This window comes from Sarcophilus harrisii, chromosome 6, assembly GCF_902635505.1.
Source record: "Sarcophilus harrisii chromosome 6, mSarHar1.11, whole genome shotgun sequence".
Lineage (NCBI taxonomy): Eukaryota > Metazoa > Chordata > Mammalia > Dasyuromorphia > Dasyuridae > Sarcophilus > Sarcophilus harrisii.
The window spans coordinates 91,220,587-91,242,103 of NC_045431.1; positions in this window are offsets into that span (position 1 = coordinate 91,220,587).

A 21,517-nucleotide genomic window follows, 5' to 3' on the forward strand; every position below is an offset into this window, starting at 1 on the left:
GAAATATGTTTTACATGAAAAAAAGAGTTAAAATTTTTTTTGGGATCTTTATTTTTCATTTTAAAAGAAACAATTAAAACAGTAAAAGTTAACCAGCATTAAATGACACAATAGAAATCAGTTAAATTCCATAGGAGAAACTTTCTTTAAAAATCAACTTCTACATATAAGTTGATAAAAAAAAAAAGTGTCCTTTAATCTTTAGCTCTCTTTGATTGTAGTTTAATTCAATTCTGGATTTTATCCCTCAGATTTTTCTAACTTGCCCTAAACCCTATAGTAGAATCAAACATACCTGAAATAAGTTCATGCCTCCAGAACTTCAGGTTAGCTAATTATCAAAAGCCTTTATTTCATCTCATATCTCCCTACTGGGAGTATTTTAGCTTCTTGTGGAATTCCTGCTACTGCTTGAGGTGTCAATCTTTTTTGAATGTTTACAGAGAAAGAACACAAAAATGAAAGAATTCTTTGTAATTATAATAACTACACTTAGTCTGTCAGGTATAGTATATCATCTTAGTACATCATCTTCATGGGTTGCCTTTTCAGGATTATAGGCCCTACTATATCTCCTAGTTTGCTAGCAAAGCCTTCAAAAACTCAGGCTCACTTTTTGGTCCCAATGATGTGTCTTCATAGCAATGAATAAAAATAGGAAGAACAAAAGTTCTGTAATATAGCATTTCATGGTTCGGACAAACTTTATGCATTTGAAAGGATATTAAATTTGTTTTTACCAATGAAGATAAGTCCTAGAGAATTGCCTAACCTGGAAGGTTAAGTGATTTGCCCAGGATCACACAACAAATAAGTGGTGGTGACAGAAATAGAACCCAAGTGTTTCTGACTCTGAGGTTACCTGTCTATATTTTGAAAATTAGCCACACAAAATTGCAATAGATAATTATAACTAGCATCGAATAAATAGATAAAACTTTGCCCCCGGGTGTCAGGGAAGATTAGGAGCAATAGCCTGTGCCATGGCTTTCCTCCTGGCCCTTGAATCACAAGCTGATTTGCAAAATAGCCACCTTGGGCTGCTAAGGCCAGGACCTGCCTCCCTACAACCTTTGTGGGGAATAAAGAGACTCTCTCCCAAGAGGAACACACCTGTGGTTAGACTGCCCTCTGAAACTCTACCACCCACAATCTCCAACTGAATTTGCCTCAAAAGCCAGGATACTCTGCCCCTACTCTATATAAAAATATGCATGATGTACCCAAAAGCTACAAAATTATTTAAGCTTAAAATTTTAAAGTGTTATATAAATACTATTATTGCTGCTGTCACTACAACAACAAGTATTACTACTCTATAATAATGGCTGATCTAATGCAGGAGAAGAGGTGCAGAAAGTGCTGAGCCAAAGAGTTTGAAAGGAAAAACCTATATGATGTTAGCAACAGAGCAGGACAAGCTGTGAAGGGAAGTGGGAAGCAGCCCAAACCAGATGGAATAGGAGGAAAAAGCAGCAAGAGCAAAGCCCCAAGTTGTCATCTAGTAGAGAGCCATGAATGGGACCAATTCAATTGATCATCATGGAGATAATTAAGGTATCACCCAATAAGAATCTTCTCTATAAGCCAGCCAGGGCCCTCCCAACATCCAGGAGAGGTACATTATCCTTAGATGTTTGTACTACATAGAAATCATCCCCCATAAACATCCACTTAAATGAGAAACATAATTTGGGGGAGGAAGATACTACAGTGTTCTTTTCTTTTTTTTTTACAAAAGCCATTTTTCTTCTTTCATTTCCTGTTCCATCTGGTTCAGGCTGATCTTTTCATTTCTAGTCTTTTGCTACAACATTTGGCAAAAATCTTATCAAACTCCCTTATTGCTCCTGAGGAATTTAACATTTTCTGCAGACATATTGGTCCCAATTCTGCATTACATATTTTTATAGTGAAATGTAGAACCACAGAACTCCTTTTTATTTTCATTGTATATCTGGCAAATACTACATTGATTCTTTACTTAATCTATCAATGATAAAAGAATATGTTTTTGATGACATTTTCATACCTAAAAGGATTGAACACATAGTCCACTGTACATCAAAGCAATTATATAGTTAAAAACTATTCAAAGCACATGTGAATCCAATTTTTATCATGGATTTCCCTTATAAGATAGTAGTGTTGTTATTCTACTTACCTGAATTGAAAGTACAGTTGTCAAGTATCTAATGGCTGCCTCAATAACTCAGTCATTATAGAATTAATTCTCATCCCTAATCTCTGGGCCTACTAACACAAAACTTGTTAGTTTATCCAGATTGCCTGACATAGAGGTCTCTCAGTCTCATAGATGGGGTGGTGTTAGTTCTGTTGACTGGAAGGCTGCATCTTTAAAACTGGAAGGACTAAAGCTATAGGTCTCTTGCCCTCCATTCTGCAGAGCTTTCTCTGGTTCTCCTTTCTAATGCATTCATAGGGTAAAGATCCCAATTAAGCATAGCAGGAGCCATGAAGTAAAGGGGCATAGAGGTAGGACGACTGGGAATATTCAGACAAGTCAGGGTTGCATATGTATCCTAACAAAGAGATATCCCACAATAAGAAAAATAGTACCTAAAAATTATTTCATTTATACTGAAGTCCCTTTATCACTGTAGATCATAAACTTTCCTTACATTGCTATGGACAATTATTCTTAGTAAAGGTGTCTACTGGGCAGTTAGATGGTACAGTGGATAGAGTGCTGGGCTTAAAGTCAGAAACCCTTTGTTTTCCTGAATTCAAATCTGGCTTATGACCCTGAGCAAGTCACTTAATCTAGTTTGTTTCAGTTTCCTCAACTATAAAATGAGCTGAGAGGAAAATATTAAACCACCCTAATATTTTTGTCAAGAGCACCCCAATTAGACTCACCAAGAGTTAAACATGGCTGAAAAACAACTGAAGATAAAAGGGGTTGGCAAAAATATCTCTGCTTCTCCCTACCAATCAACCAACCAAATAACATCCTGATGCATACTCTCCCATTAATACAAACACAACACATGAAGAAAGTGTATACACAAGAAAGACTCTATAATCATTACCACTATTGGTAATGAGATACAGGGAGGGAAAACATGTAGCCAAGGGAACCAATCATTCTAAAACTACAATCTCAATATTCTTTTTCTGTTAAAGGAGTCATCAAAAAGCTCAATTCTCAGTTGGCAAGGCTAGCTCTTTATTGAGTTCATAGCTGATTCTTTTCTTTCCTACCAGAAGTCCTGATCTTCAAAGAAATACTTGGTCTCAAATGACTACCTGTCTATATCTGGGTCTGTCTACAATGTGTATCTCTATTCTCTACTATGCATATTTGCTAGTTAAGAGAGAAGCTATGGTGTAGCTGAAAGAACTCTGGAATGGAATAAGATGGCATCCTATAAATACTAGCCTCTCAAGTTCTCTGCCCAGAAAACATTGTTATGAGATGTTAGACTCCAGAATTCAAGAATGGGCTCTGCCCCAGAATTTGCCAATTTTGGTGACAGTGATCTGATCTTGGCTTTAGAGTCTTCTGGAAAGAAGGAACTGAGAATTTGTTCTTCATCTGAAACATCTGGCATAAGGAAAGTAGGCAGGGTTAAACTGTGTGTTCCTTCTGAAGATGCCAGTTCCTCTGTTCACTCCTCTAGGAGTCTGCAAAGCTCTGGCCACAGGATAGATGCTTAAGACTGATTGGTTGTCTATCTTCCTTTCTGCTGAATTAGGGTAGGAAAATGCAAAAGGAGAGGCAGAGATCTACCTGAAGCCAAAAGCAACCAGTGATGAGTTATGCTTGGGGTCATATTGCCCAGTTGCTACTGGTTTGGGCTGGGATAGGCAAGTCACTAGACCCCAGAGATATTATCAGGTTGGAGTAAGAGGGAGGTCTCCAGGATTAGCTCTTCAATGCACAGTTGTAGTCTTCTTCTTCCTCCCTCCCAGCTTCAGGCACTGCTAGGATAGGAGGTGGTGGTGAGGAGAGAGCATTTCACTCTCTCAGGGCAACAAACCATAGATTAGACTTTGATTAAGATTCTTCTCTTTGATTCTCTCAGAGACTCAATTTAAAGATTGTGTGTCAACTTTAGGCAAGAGATAAGGGAAGACTTGATTCTCTTTTCTAAAAAGTCTTTCTTCCCCCAAAGTCTTTTTTCCATAAGCTGTTCCATATTATTTTTGATCGATGAGTGTCAGTACAATCATTTTCACCTCCCAGGTAAGCAGGTGAATAGCTATGTAAGAAAAAATGTGTAAATGTAGTCTGTGTCCTGGAGGCATAGTTTATTTTCTTGTTCTCTTCATATTATATTACAGTATAAGCCTCTTGTAGATTTTCAGCTTTTGTAGTCTTACTCATCATATTTCTTATACTTAATATGTGCCAGATACCGTGCCAAGCATTACCCATACAAATAAATAAAAACAAGCAAGAGTTTCTACCCTTGATGATCTTACAGTTTAATTGAGGAAAACAGTCCACAAATGAAAAATGGAAAGGGGGAGGGGAAAAAGAAGTAGAGAAAAAGTTCAGAGAGTAAATGCAGTTAGCAGTGAAGTGAACATCCCTGAAGAAAAATTGCCATTCAAGCAAGGGAGTCATCAGTCAAGAGAATGGGTACTCAGAATTGAGATTTGTCCTAGGTAGGAAGCTTTCTGGTGATGGTGAGATGTTCAACCATCTATTGGACCTGGGTTCTAGAACTACCCTCTTCCTACACAGACTTCACTGCACCTGGTCCTCCTCCAAAATGAAGGACAAATAACAATAACAACATATCTACTGGGGCTTTAGAATCAATCTAGGATCATTCTCCCACAGCAATGGTTTCTATATCTCCCCTTAAGGATTCAAGAAGTACTGCTGAGGGAGCAATAGTGAAGGTTTCTCTATTGTTATAAGTTTGAACAATATTCCAGTGGGTGTTCCTTCCTTCCATTGTAGCCACCACTAATTTATCATCTTATTTCCACTTGGCCAATTCACTTCAATTAGTTTTTATAAAGAGATATTTACTAAGACTATATAACAAGAACAGAAGTACAAAAATTTCCCTCCACATCTTAGGAAAACATGATACTGCCTCAGTTGCAGGAGAGAGTGGACAGATAAAAATAGTTTCTATGTAGTATTCACTGAAGTTCACTTCCAGATGTAGCAAGATTCATGGACCCATATTTATGCTATTGTTGAATTAAATTGAGTAGATTGCTCAGGATTTTATGGCTCACTGGATTCCACTAGTCCCATCAAGGGCTCTACTCTAGGATGTTTGAGAGACTTATTCTTCTGATATTTTGAAGCTCATGAAGTTCTAGCTCACAAGATTTCCAATTTCCTTCATCCAAAAAAATAGAAACATCAGAGACAGAAATATCAATAGGGTCATGAGCTCACAAGTATATATCTGCATATGCTCCAAACTGGGAAGCAGACCTCTCCATTGCAAATAATGATACCTTTCCTAAAACGGGCTCCTAAGCCTCTTTTTTTTTATTTTTAAGAAACATTTTAAAGTTTTGAGACCCAAATTTTATCCCTTCTGCCTTCTCCTTCCCCTCCCTGAGATAGTAAGCAATCAGATAGAGGTAATACACGTACAATAATATAAAACATCCATATTAGTCATTTTGTAAAAGAAGATTCAAAGAAAAGAAAGTAGAAAACAGCATATTTCAATCTATATTCAATCAATATCAGTTCTTTCTCTGAAGGAGAATTGCATACTTATTTGTTCCCCAGCCTCTTCTGAATGAGAAATTGCACCAACTTCTCTGTTACCTGCTAGATGACATTCCATTATACTTCTTTATATGGGACATCCCACATAGCTACGTTATAATGAAGACTGGATATATGTGTGTGTGTGTGTGTGTGTATACACACACACATATATATACAGCTATATATATTATATATATACATGCATAGATATAGATATATACATATCTATGCAGGTGATGCTCCCTCCCATACATATAAGAAGGAACATCACCTGCATCCATACTGGCCTTGAATGGTCTAACTCTAAAAGTGAAATTCCTTTGAAAGAGGATAAGCAGGAACATCCACAGCTGTGATGGCAGAGATAGTAGCAGAAAACAGATGGCAGTTATGGAGAGAAGTATGGCAGCAGTAAAAGCAGAGCATGAAGATTCCAAGTCACAGTAGGGGAAGATGCCAGGAGGAATGACAACAGCAGAATAACTGGGGAATTCCTGGACCACAAAACAACCAGCCAGAGAAGAAGGTTTCAGGACACAGTAGAAGCACCAAGTTTTTTTCTCAACTTTGAAGGGTGGGGAATGTTGCAAACTCCCTTCCTCCTCTTTCTTGACCCCTATAAGTGATGCTATAATTTACATATTGGTACTTGAGAGAGGTGAGACTCACCAGAACTGAGTTTCTTTGATTGTTGTCAAGGAGGAATTCTTAGCTTTTTGTGCCATGGACCCCCCTAAAGGGAAACCAGTGGCCCCCTGAAGAAAATGGTATATTTCAGTAGAGGTTACTATAAAATAAACATGCTATTTCTTTGCCATCTAAGTTCTCTGAAATATATCCACTGCTCTCAAGGATTCCATGGATCCCAAGTTAAGAACTCTTAGATTTGGGGTTTTGGTATAAATTACAGTAGAGTGACAGTTCTGAGTCAAGATGATCTGGGTGCAAATTTAACCTTGTACACTTACTAGCTGTGTGATACCAGACAAGTCATTTAACCCTTTTCGCATCAGTTTCCTCATCTATAAAAAGAGCTGGAAAAAGAAAAAGCAAAGTCCTCCAACATCTTTAGGGTCACAAATAGTATCTAAACATGGCTGGAAAACAACTGAACAATATATTACTTTTGTATTATTTATCTTGTATAATAAGCATTTTGTATTCCATCTCAAGTTAATTTGGTGCTTTTAAGGAAACTGAAAGACATAGGCCTTAGCCAAATCAGCTGAATTTTAATGTTCCTGGGGGGATGTCTTTGATGGAGATCTGCATCAAAAAGAAATAGTTTAATCCTTCAGTTCTGATATGAACTATTACTCCTACATCTAGAACTACAAAATATAACACTAATATGATCTACCTCAATCTCAACATTTGTAGGGTATAGCTTGGGTTCCAGGTTCAGAATTCTCTATAAGCCCAAACTGTGAATCTACAATATTGCTCATAAGCCTACACCATTGTGCCTCCCTTTATAAGTTATCCAGTAGGGTCAATAAGGTCAAAATGGAAGCATTTACTGAGATTTATAGCAAGAAGAATAAGTATAAAACATTCTCTCCAGTAAACCTTAGATACATTTCCCACAAATACACATAGCAAGACACCATAGTAAATAAAAAATTCCTCCTATAATGAAAATTCAAGGCAGAGTGAATGGCACATAGTCTCAGTTTGAGTTTGAATGTTTTGTTCATACACATAGCCATAGTCAGGTATAGAGCCATATGCAACCATCCTTATTCCCATTGTTTTATAGGGCTACAAACTAAGAGTGGCTCAGATAGGGGAACATACATAGAACTTCTGGGAACTTGAGTTGATATAGGGTTTTCAGACAAAGGATTTGCTCTAATATCTGACATGTCGTTGCTGAAGCAATGGGATCAGGCACCATGGATCAGTAGTAAAATGGGAATATTTAAAAATTAACTAGGAAGGTTTAGTGAAAATAGGGAAAGTGGAAATATTAACTGTACTGTATCAGCAAGCTTGCTGAAGTTTCATCAGCCAATTCTTATTAGAATAGGAAACAGTTTATCTAGATATGTGTTTAGACCTATGGATATGTAGATAAAGATATAGTGCTAGCTTAAATTCACGTTTCCCATTGTTAGAGGATAAGTAGTTAGTTACAATGGCAAAGACATATTTTGATTTATATTATTTAATACGTTTAAAGTAGGAGCAAAATCCTAATCCTTCTCTCCCACCCCCAATGCAAGTTAGTCTAGCCTTTTTTTTTTTTCACAAGATATGATCTTGTGTTAGATTTGATTGACTCACAGGACTAAAGGCTCAAACCATTGGTATGACTTCTTCATTGCCTGGGTATATTGCTCTAGTGATAGTGAAAAAATGAATTGAAAGGACAATACTTAATTTTTCCCAGTACCCCAGAGACATTTCAGCAGTTTGGGTTTTGAACAAATGCAGTCATTCAATTTGCTGAGGAGACAACGAGATACTTTATGAGAACTAAAAATTTCCATTGTCATCCCATTCCCCAACATCCAGATAATGAACTGTGAACAGTAATTCACCGTATCTGGAACTTCCAAAGAAGGGTCCTGAAGAAAGCAGAGTTCAGGTAGTTGATCCTTACATAAAAGACAACTAGCACAGCAACATTAGAGCAGTAGGCACAGATATGGGCAGTACATCAATAGCAGAAGAACAGTCACTGGTATATGTGGTGCCAAAAGTAGAATCCCTGTACCTTATTGATGATTATAATATAAAACTGATTGTCTCCTCCATATTGATGCCAGTACAATGTTCAATGATTTTCCTCTCCCAGGAAAGCGTAGGAATTCAAGGGGGTGGTATTGTTGGGATGAAGGTTTGATTTTTGGAAATGAGAGGAGAAAATATCTAATGAGTCCTAAAGAAAAGAGGGCAGCAACCCATCAGATTCTTCTCATGATGCAAGAATTTTGCATACCCTCCCTCCCCATGGGGCTCCCAGGGAGAGGGAGGATCTGGATTGTGAGCCAAGAAACATAGTTGCTATTTAACATCATTTTTATATTTGTTATTTTGTTATTATGTATATTGTTCATAGTGTGTGATACAGGGAAATTCTTCTTTTGGTTTTTTCTGAGAAGTTTTTTTTTTGCTACAGCCTTGATGTTCCTAGTGCTGTACCTATTGATGGTCATCCTTTACTTTGAGATATCCACTATAAACTGCAAAGATTTAGCATCACACTCACCCTATGGATCTGATCATATAGTCCTGGGACTTGGTCTTTTCTGGGACTCTCTGAGATTCCATCACTCTGTCAGCTAGCTGTTATTTTATTTTCTTTTGACTATGTTTCTATTTAAGTTTTTCTCATCTTGTTTTAGTACTGATAACATCAAGTTTCTGGAATATCAAAAGCTATTCCTAACACCAGTAATAGTCCTAAAGTCATCGAAGTAGAGAAAATCCTCTAGAAGATGTTAAGAAATTTATCACCAAGGGATGGAGTGTGCCAGGAGCAATAACTATTGATCTTATGCAAGTTAGGCTAGTTGTTTTTTTTTCTTAAAAAAGTATTGAGATCATCCTTAAGAACTTATTGGCTCAGAAGACTAAAAATTCAGGATGTTGACATCACCTCTTTAGCATTTAAGTGAAAAATCACACCAAGGAAGTCTAAATATTTTTGCAGCTTGATTGGTGAGTCATAATAGACAACTCAGGTAAAAGAGTCTCACTCAGTTGAATAAACCTGAGGGTTGACCAGTGCCTATTCTTATTCAGTAGCTTTTTCTTGATACAGCTAAATAAATTTGCTCTTGTTAACTGTGGAATGAATGTCCTACAAGTGTCTTATTTTGTTCTGATATTGAACCTAAACTATCAGGGGACTGGTCTGAGTCAGTTTCAGCCCAGAACAAAGTTCCACTGCACTCTGTGCTGTTAAATACTTTATTGCATTGACACTACTGAACTCAAATGGTTCTATTAGCACTTCAAAGATCCATGGAGATAAATTACATGCTGCCAAAAACAAATGAACAGATATGTATAATAGATGATGTCATTTAAAATGTCCTCTATTGAGTTAAAAGGTATGAAATTCTTAAGATGAAAGAATGGGAATCCTTTATATCAGTTTCTAAACCATATGCTAATAAATGTATACTCCTAAATTGGGGAGTTATGGGAAGATAACTATGAGATAATATTCACTAGTATTCCTATCCAGGCTATCTTGGTATGATTGATAGAACACATATAGAAGGATTCCAAAATTCTCAAAAAGTAGATCATATAATTTTGTGGAACAATCATGAAATTCTAAACCTCCCTAATTCCCCAAATAAATTTAACTTATTTCAATTTTATATGAAAATATGCCACTCAGTACTTTCATTTTTAAAAGTTTTTTATGCCTTTTGTTTTTTAAACCATAATTACTTCTTAGTATGCACTATTCCTACCCCCAAACTACTCTTGTAATAAAAAAAAAATAATTAAGCAAAACTAATCCAGAAGGCAACTGCGTCTATCAACATGTACAATGTCTAGCATTTATTCTCTAACTAAGAAGTAAAAGGTTTATTTCATCATCAATTCTGAATTTACTTGCTATTAAGCATCATTTTTATATTCATTATTTTGTTACTGTGTTCTCATTCTTCTTTCTTCACTTTGCATCAGTTCATAAGAATAATTTCCTGTTTCTTTGATATTTCATATTTGTCATTTTTATGTGGTGCCATAATATTCAATTTCATTCATTTACAATCAAGGAGTACTTTATTATCAAGGTCCAAGATTTTTTTCCCTTCCTTCCTTCTTTCCTTCTTTCCATCTTTCCTTCCTTTCTTCCTTCCTTCCTTCCTTCCTTCCTTTCTTTCTTAAAATACATTTTAGATGATTATTTACTGACATTTTATTTGGCATCTTTTTCTCATTCACTGAAAAGTACTTCACTACCATAAGTAGATCAAAGTAAGAATAAGCGTGTAGAGTGTACTTCAATAATCCAACATAAAAGGTTTTGTTTGTTTTGTTTTCAAGTAAAGTGACAACAGATTGTGTTGAGACTAGCAGCAAAGAGAAGACAGCAACCAGAAGGGGGAAAATACTTCAGTTATATACTGAGATAGTGCAAAGAGTTATTTTCAGGAAAGTAGTTAACATAAACACAGCCAACTCCCTATTATGTCAGACTGAGGAGAGTTCTCATAAAATTGAACCACCAGCAATCAGAAAATTTGCAAATGAGACATATCAATTCTATGTAAGTGAAAAAACAGGAATATTTTATTTTCTTCTGTTTCCATATTTTGCCTTTCTATTTTCATAATTGCAGGATTATTTCCAATGTTAATCACATTGATGCTCTGGGCTTCACTTCCTCATTTGTAAAATGAGGTAGTTGAATTAGATGTCCTCTAAGGTTCTTTACAACTCTAAATCTATCATCCTGCTGTCTTTTGACTGTTGCATTGGGTAAAGAGGCCATAGTTGTCTTAATTTCATTCCACTGAGCATTTAGGATATATGATGAAGCCAATAAGTACTTATAGAGACTATAAGCTTCCACAGCTCAAGAACTAGCTGGTTTATTTGTTTGTATATCTCCCTCAAAGTTAATACAATGTTTGAGAAAAATAATCACTTCAGTACTACAGGGGTTTTGAAATTTCATTGATATACGTATTCCATCCATGACTACAAACCATCTATATTTACAGGTCCTTTATGACTCTTGTCTTTGTTTCCTTAAAGGTCCTTCATCAGGGGTCCAGACAATATATTCAATGACTATTTCTTGTTTTTTTGACACTATATGTATATCAGATAGTCAGTTAGTCAAAAAACATTTTTATGTGCCTACAGTACACCAGGTCCCATGCTAAGTGCTGGGGATACTGATAATGAGAAAGAAAGACAGTACATGCTTTCAACTTATACTCTAACAGAAGGACTGAACACACAAAAGGAAGCTGATAAGGTAGAGAGAGAGAAAGTATCCAGAACAGAGATATAATGGAGAAGCACAAAAAAGTGTAATCGGGTAGGGAATTAGAGATGGGTGGCCTGAGGACCATTCTTTTATTATTATTATATCTTTTTATTGACAAAACATATGCATGGGTAATTTTTCAACATTGACCCTTTCAAACACTTTTGTTCCAACTTTTCCTCTCCTTCCCTCCACCCCCTCCCCTGGATGACAGGCAGTCCCATATATGTTAAACATGTATATGTTAAATAAAATATATGTATACATATTAAAACAGTTATCTTGTTGCACAAGAAAAATCAGATTAGAAAGAAGGTAAAAAAATAACCTGCGAAGAAAAACAAAAATGCAAGCAAACAACAACAGAAAGAGTACAAATGATATGTTGCAGTCCACATTCATTTCCCAGTATTCTTTCACTGGGTGCAGCTGGTTCTGTTCATTACTGATCAATTGGAACTGATTTGGATCCTCTCATCGTCAAAAATAGCCACTTCCATCAGAGTTGATCCTGAGTACCATTCTTAAATGAAGGGTTTGGAGAGGAGCTCTCTGCCTCCAATCAGAAGGTCCCAGGGGCAGAGGGCATACATGAGGGGGCAGTTTCATTATTTTTTGCTTTTATTAATCCAATTCTCTACTAATACCTTTAATGCTATTTCTCCTGTAATAGTCTCCAGATGTAATGTATTTTTTTCCTGCTGTACTGATCAAAACATCCTGAATGCCTTTTTTGTAATCCTTACTTACATTTCTTGGAAGTTTATGATCTTGCATGATTCACAATCATAATACATTACCTGAAGAACATCGCTATTTTTTTTTAATACACCTTTGTTTCAAACCAAGGCTTGATATGATTAAAAAACATTTGAAAATTCCCAATAAAAATCCAGTTCAACTTTGAGCCAAGACCATTATCTATGAATGTTAAAGAACCACATATGTGTGTGTTTATGTATGTGAGTGGGTATCTATATATATTAAATTGTCTATTTTTTACCTAGTATTTACTATGTGAATGGTTAGACTAAACTCTTTTGGACACTAATTAGTTTTTTTTGAATGAAACTAATTAATGTCAAGAATCACAGAAGCTTAGAGTTTAAGGAGGAACTTTTGTTAAGTGCATTATCCAGTCCACCATGGATCCAACCAATAAAATGTAAGGAGTGAGAAAAGAGCAGAGTATCAGGAAGTGAATAATAATAATAATAATAATATGATACCAATAATAACATATAGCATTTATTTGTTATTTTAGTATTTGCAAAACACATTACAAATATTCTCATTTGACCCTTACAACAACTCTGGGAGGGAGATGGTATTATTATCCATTTTACATATGAGAACATTAAGAAAGAGAGAGGTACATTCTCCAAAATCATAGCTGGTAAATGTTTGAAACCAAATTTGAACTCAGGGCTTCCTGATTGCAAGTCCAGCTCTTAATTCCTTTACTCTAGCACCTAGTAGAGTAGATCAGCAAGCATGTAACAAGCATGAGGGGAGGAATCTAAAATTATACTATGAGAGAGATTGGGATCATTTTGTAGAATGTCTTAAAAGACATGAAAAGGCACTTGCACTTTTTCCAACAGGTCACTGTTCTCCAAACTATTTTGTTCATATACTCTAACAGTTTAAAAAAATTGAGCACATATTTCCAATGTATATCTATTTGACTTATTTATAAATCATAGAAAGACTAATAATAACATATATTATATTTTTAAATGAGATAAAGATGCAAAAAATTTTTGATTCTAAAATTGATAGGAGCCACTGGAGTTCATTGAATAGGTGAGTGACATGGTCAGACTTGAGTTATAGGAAAATCACTTTAGCTAATTACTATATTCAATATAGAAAATGGACTAAAGTAAGAATCTGTATTAAGGAGAGCCACTAGAAGGTATGGTAGGGTCCAGGAAAGAGGTGATGAAGAACTGAAGTGGAATTGTGGCTATGTTAAGTAAAGAAAGGGCAGAAGGGTGAGATGCTGTGGAGACAGAAACAAGATCTGATGATTGATTTCAGGGAGGTAAAGTAAAGCATGGAAGATAACACTGAGTTACTCTCTTTTTTTTTTTTTTTTTTTTCTTATACATATCCCTGAGACTTTATTAGGTAAAATCTTTTTTTTTTTTTTTTTTTTTTTTTTTTTTTTTTATGAGTTACTCTCAAAGATGACAACCTGGATGATGGGAAAGATGCCCATGCCCTTCTTAGAAATAGAGTGGTTTAAAAGTTAAGTAGGTGGGGAAAAAATATCATGTAATAAGATTTATGATGCACATTGTAACCCAGCCTGTGCCACACAAAATGAAAAGGAAATAACTGTTCCAAAACCAAAGATCACCCTCTAAGGATCACTTAATACATTTGCAATGTGATTTTGGGTAACAGGTTGCAAAATGCTTTTAGTGACCTGCTTCTAGTGCAAGAAGCAGGGAATCTAAGAACTTGATCAATGAAGGGAACAGATGCAGTGAGAGAATATGGAGAATAAGACTAGGTGTGGTCATATAGGAGACAAACTCTATGACCAGCTATCACAGTCAGGAATTTGATCTCTCTCCTTGCTCTCTGATTGATTGATTACATCCACCTTGGGGTCATGTCCTGATCCCTACTTTGAAGTTACTGCCATGAGCAATAGGGAACTGCTAAGGTTTTTGAGTAGAGGAATAATCTAATAAGACCTATGTTTTTAGGAAAATAATTTTGGCAGCTGTGTGAAGGATAGATTTGAAAGAGTCATATATTAGTTAAAAGATTATTACAATTGCCTAGACCAGAGATGATAATGCCTGAGGCAATAGGGATGGAGAGGAGGGAATGCTGTTAAATATATACACAGGATAAAATAACATATATGTATACTCTAAAATAAATGCAGAAAACCAAATACATAAAATATACACAAACATAGAATCTACAGGACTTGACAAATGAATGGAAGCAGAGAATGAGGTAGCTGAAAGAATCAGAAGACTTCAATATTTTGATCCTGAATTACAGGAAGGACATTAGAATCATCAATAGAATTAAGGAAGTTGGGAGAACCTGAGGGTTTTGGGGATGGGGTGGGGAAGATGAGTTCAGAGAAAAATAAAATTCTAGCATAATCCTTGACAGAAGAGGTAACTCAGAAAGAAAGTGTGCATCAGAAAAAGAAGTGAAATTGTACTTTCGACTAAGTAGAGGAAAGTTGGGCAGGACCATGTTAGTAAAGGCAACAGAGAAGTGAACAAACCCTAAATTTTCAGTATGTAGTACTTAGGGTTGAGGGTAATGATGATTGAAACTAATGAAATAATTGACTTGTCTAAGTCAATAATTCCCAATAGGGCTAATGTAGCCATCAGTTAATTTATATTTATACTTTCTGTATATTACATATATGCATTAGCCTAATTTATTGATAGGATAATTTCATTAGGCAAGTAGTTAAACTTTAATAATTACTCCCATTTTCAGGTGTTGAAACTAAAGGCAGAGAGAGCTAAGTGACAAGTATAAAGTCAGTCCAATTGCTATAACTTCAGATTCAGGGTACTTTGTACTCTACTTGCTGTCTTTGCATCATTTGTAAAATACTTTATTCTTTTTTCCTCTGAGTTGCCTAATTAAATTTAGAGAATAGGGTTGAAAAGAGCAAAATTCTACAGTTTCTTTCCCAATTTTTATTGTTTTGGTCCATATAGTACACTAGTGCTTTTTCTTGAAGTCTTAACTAGGATGGGGCAAATAAGTCCAGCACCTGTCCAGGGTGCTGAAGTTTAAAGAGTACTGATAGCATTCAGTGAAAAAGAAACTATTGATGAATGAGGTAGATTCCTGTCATCCAGAAAGTAGTGGGATATAACTTCCCTTTTCAAGTGATCTTTCATCACAATATATCTATACCTCACAGTATTTAGCCAATTCTATGCCATGGTTTCCAACATCTATGACATGACCTGACCTTCTCACTGTGGAGACAACTATCTCCCTTCCTACAGCTGTAATCTTATCTGTTGCATTCTCATCCCTCATCACCTTCTAGGAATTGAGAGTTGGGGTAGAGGTTGGGTGCCGTAGGCTGCATTAAGGGCATATGGCTCAGATTTTCTGTGCAAGCAACTACCTGCACTAGACTAGAGTATAACATAAGCAGACCACCAGCCCTTGAAAACCTGCATCATGCCTTTCATAGGTGAGTGCCTAAGGTCATTGTTGACTTTGGATCTAATTTGTCTTGAAATATGGAGCAAGGAACCCACATTCATGAATCAGAAGCTTACAGGAAACCCATTGCCGATCACTGAAGGTGAATGTGAGATTCCAAGGCCCTCATGCAATGCATTTGAAATGACTTTCCCCTGTGTTCTCCCCACATGATAGAGAGCCTTCCCAGCAAAGACAATATGATGTTGCAGGGTCTCTGTTTTCCCTTCTCCTCTGGGTTGGCATCTCTTACCCCAAAATCATTGCATCCCAAGATTCAGTCTCTCTCTTTGAGAGACCAGATTCTCAATTCTCAACTGAATTTGTCATACAAAATTGATATAAAAACTATGGTTCCTGCTCCAGGCACACAATGTGGTGCTCATCTGAATGGGCAGAATTATTAACTGTTTGGCTTTATTTTTCTTTGATCATGTTACCTCTCATGTTGGACCATTCCTTCACTCTCTCAAATTTCATTCAAGTACTACCTGGTTCAGGAAGCCTCTTCTGATCCCTCCAGTAGGTATCTGGCCACAAAATTATCTGTGTATGCACCATACTTCTAGACTAGGCCACAAAGACAAGACTCATGTTTTAGGATTTCTGTCTGCAAGGAATTTTGCACTAAATTTTGGTGTCTAATAAGAGCTTATAAAATGAACTGAATTCTGATAAGGGTTTGTTTCATAAATAGAAGAATTACTTCAAAGTCATAAATTATCTTTAAAATGAAAAAGAAGAGAGAGGAAGTATAGATAGCTCAGTGAAAACTAAAATCAATCATCATTAGGTAAACAACTCAAAATTTTTTATATGGATTGAATAATTTTCCCTTCCTATTTTGCATATTCCACTAGATGGCACTGGTTTCTTAAACTCAATGAAGAATTCTAAACTATAGGTGGGGCTGGTCTGGAATATGCATTCATTCATGCATCATTCATTCACTCATTCATTCATTCTTCAAGTATTTATTGAACCCTTATCCAGAGCATTCAAGACAATATAAAAGGCATTAAGGTGAACACCTTGTAACCTCTACCCTTCTCTTCCCTCATCCTTGCTCAACTGTGTTTACCCAGGGGAAATAATTCCTAATTATGGTATTGGTGCTTGGCTCACACTTAAAATTATAACAACAGCTATCATTTATATTGTATCTGCAAAGCACTTTACATAGATTATTTTATCTGATTCTCACAAGACTTTGTGGTAGGTGCCCTTATTATTTCCATTTTACAGATGAGAATATTGAGACTCAAAAGTCAGTTGACTTTCTTGGAGTCATGCAGCTGTATTTGGGGTAAGATTTAGGTCACATAATCTAATCTCCTCATGTAGATTAAGAACTGAGCTTCTGAGTAGAAGATAAATCCTTTTGTAGTCCTAGAATGTGATGGAAATTCCTAGATAGCCCCACAAAAAACATCACCAGAGTAATTAGCAAGGAGGAGATGAAAGCAATGGATCTGAAATAGATTACACCTAATTTAAGTAGTCTCAAAGAATAAGTACCTAAGTAGAACAAGAACCAAACCAAGGCACAGACTCTAGAGGGGCATGTGTTCTCCCATTTAGTACTATCCTTCAGTTCACCTTGGAATTCCCAGCCAGCAAATTCTGCCCCCTCTACTGGGCTAAAAATCACTTAGGAATTCATTGCCATAACATCCATTTTCTGGAGCCCATTTTCTCTCTAGCCTTCACTGACCACCCACAAAGGTGTGTACAAGGGTTAAACTCTGTGAAGGGGCAAGCTACCTCTTTGGCCAATTCAACTCTGTATGTGGTTGAATTATTATTTGTGCTGCTGTGGCTCCCTACTTTTTTTCAAATGTTTTTGGCTTAAACTCAGGGCCATGCAGTTTAGATGTAGGGAGTCATTTTTACTCAGTCCAGAAGTTCTAACCCTAGTGATGCGGGAAAGATTCCAATCTTTGATTCCCAACCCCTTCTTGCCCCCTCCCCTCAGTTAATGTAAATTACCCTTTGACTCACAAATCCTGGTCCCTTTGAATTCCAATAGAAGATCTGGACCTGTCCCAGCCCCACCCAGATCTGAGCCAACTTTGGGGCTACACCCCAAAGCCCCTCAAGCTAAGTCTCCGACTTAAAAGGGCCATGCTGGGAACCCCTCTTAGCAGAGATTCCGAACATGCCAGCCATGTGAGGACCCTCTGTCCACTGGACCAGTGCCCTCCTTGTCTCTACCTTCACCTATCTCCTACTTCTAAACTCAATAATAAACCTCTTTTATCAATCTAGCTCTCCAGGCCAATAAATGCTTTTATTGGGAATTCGCTCACATACTAGACCTCATATACCGCAGTATCCTTGCACCGAATCCAAGGGGGTTGCAGGGGAACTCTGTTTGACTACCTGTACCCCAAACCTGCCACTAGACCTTAACTAAACCCTAATTTCATTTAGGTACCCCAAATCTAGACCTCAACATGTGGTCTACACCTCAACACTAGCATAGACTATTATTTTGTTGTTATTTGGTAGTGATTTCATTTGTATAGGGAGATCCTGGGGGAGAAACTTTCTCTATCAATGCAGTTCAACACCTTCTCTTGCAATGATTATAGAGAGTTGTCTCTTATAAAATAACTGGAATACATACAGAATTGTGCTGATAAATGTTCAACTATCATTTTTCTGGATGTATAAAACAACATACTTTAACATTTAATATGCACTATTAACATTTTCGTATAAATATGTAGAATGAAATGAGCAAAAACAAGAAAATGGTTTACACAATCACTACATCAATTCAAACTGAATGACACTAAACCGAATGACCAAAGTTGGCCTCCCCAAAAGAGATACAAGAAACACAAAAAGCAACTTTCTTCTCTTCCTTGCAGGAGTAGTAGGGAGAACAATCTCATCATTATGAGACTCAATTCTACATATAATCTTAAACTTGACTAATATATTGATTAGCATTGCTGAACTACTTCCCCTCCCCCATTTTAAAATTCTTTATTATAAGTTATGACTTTTAGGGAAGGGAATAGAGAGGAATACGTTAAGAAATATAAGTGGTGTAAAAATATATCAGTAAAAATTAAAAATAGAAATAGAAATAGGACTTATTTTTTAAAAGGTATTAAAAATAAAGTTAGGATCAGGTTTGCATCTTATTGGTAACCTGTAAAATGCGGTGTCATTAATACATGTGCTACTGTCAAGTTTTTGAGCCAATAATAATGGTTTTTGACCAGACTTGCTGCTTTATGATTGATAAAGAAGCTAGGGTTTTTAGCACATTTTACATAATTATTCTGTTGTTCATTTTACCAATGGTACGCAAGCTTGTGTTTCATGTTTGATAAGACTTATGTTATCCTTATGTATTAGATTTGTGACTGTATCATCAATCAGAAATTTTCTTCATTCCTCTTCCTCAGGGGTTTATTCTCTCCTCTGATTTCTTGGCTTCTCAAGCACCCATAGTAATGTTGTTGATTTATATTCACTCATTTAATTTGCTATTTGAATTGCTTTGATTCCATTATCATTTTTTTATCTTTTTTTTTTTTTTATGGTGCCAGATCACATTTTTCAATGTGTACTTACAGATTTTTATACTCCTTGAGGGTAGGAATTAACTGGCTTATTTATCTTTGTATCTCCTTCAGCTCTAGTACAATGGTTTGAATGAAATAGTTGTTTCATTATTTGTTTTGATATTTCTGTGAACTCACTGATATGCCTACTTTCTCAAGAATTACAATCCATCAATGCCTACCCATTTTACACAGCTCTTTTCCATATCCTACAAATGCCCAATCAGGGCCCACCAAACTTGCTAAAATCAGTCATTCAATAAGCATTTAAATACCTATTGTGTTTTAGACAACAGTGCTAAGTACTGAGGATACAAAACAAAGCAAAAGACAGTCTCTGTCCTCAAGGACCTCACAATCTAAGCAGGAAGACAAGCAAACAAATATGCATAGACAAACTATATATAAAATAAAAAGAAAACAATTAAGAGAGGAAAAACATCAGATTTAAGAAAGATTAGAAAAGACTTTCTGTAGAAAATGGGATTTTAGTTGAGACTTGAAGGAAACTATAGAAACCAGTAGACAGTGATAAAGAGGGAACTCGTTGCAGGCATGGGCGATAGAGAAAATGTTAGGAGCCAAGAGGTTTGTGGTGCACCAAGATAACCAAAGTCACAACATCAAAGAGTATGTGTCAGGGAGTAAAATGTAAGAAGACTGTCAAGGTAGCAGGGGACTAGATTATGAAGAACTTTGAAAGCCAAATAGAGTCTTTAATTCTGGACTTAGTAGGGAGCCACTAGAGTTCATTGCATGGGGGGGGGGGGGGGGGGGGGAGGTGACATGGTCTGATCTATGCTTTCAGAAAAACACTTTGATGGCTGAATGGAAGGTATATGTGGAGAGACTTCAGGTGGACAGACCTAACAGAAAACTAGTGTAGAAATGAGATAAGGAGGGTCTAGAACAGTCACAGTGTCAGAGGAGAGAATAAGGAATATTCAAGAGATTTTGCAAAGGTGAAATTGCCAAGTTTTGGTAAAAGATTAGTTGTGGGGTAAGAGGGAGACTGATGGTGAGGAGCCAAAGTTGATATCTAGGTTGCAAACTAAGGGTCTTGGAAGATGGTGTTGCCCTCTCCAGTAATGGGGAACATGGAGGAGGGTTTGGGGAAAAGATGAGGAGTATGGTTTTGGATACTTTAATTAAAAGATAATTACTGGACCTCCAGTTTAATATATCTGAAAGGCATTTGAAGCCGGGGGATTCGAAGTCAGCAGAGAGTTTAGAGCAGGGCAGTTAAATTTGAGAATCAACATAGAAATGCTATAAATCAATGGAATCTTGATGAGATGACCAAGTTAAGAAAGAGACAGCAAGAAGAGAAACTGACCCAAGACCAACCCTGAGAAATCAAATCTAGAGGGTATTATCTGGAGGAGGATCCAGCAAAGGAAACAGATAGGAGGAGAACCAAGATACAGAGATGCATCAAAAAACCTAAAAAGAAGAGAGAATCAGAGGAGAGGGTGATCAACATTGTTAAAGGCTGCAGAAAGGTCAAGTAAAATGAGGATTGGGAAAAAGCCATTGGATTTGGCAAAGAAGAAATCATTGATAATTTTAGAAAAGGAGTTTCAGTAGAATGAGATTAGCTAGAATACAAGGGATTAAGAAGAAAACAAAAGGAGACAGAGTGGAGGGATGTGTTATAAAGGTTCTTTTCAAAGAGTTTTGCACAAAAGGTAAAAGAAATGTAAAACAATAGTTAGCAGGGACAGAACAATGAAGTAAGGATATTTTCAAGGCAAGGAAGTCATGGGCAAGAGAAGGAGACAATGAACAAGAAGAGATTGAAAATAAGTGATAGAAAACAAAGGTGGCCTAGTGTACCAGACCTAAAACTACATTATAAAGCAACAGTTATCAAAACCAGCTAGTACTGACTGAGAAATACCTGAGATGGAATATCTGAGTGGAATATCAATGCAATAGGTTAGGTCCACAAGACATACTGGTCAATGACTACCATAATCTAGTGTTCGATAAGCCCAAAGACTCCATCTTCTAGGATAAGAACTCACTATTTGACAA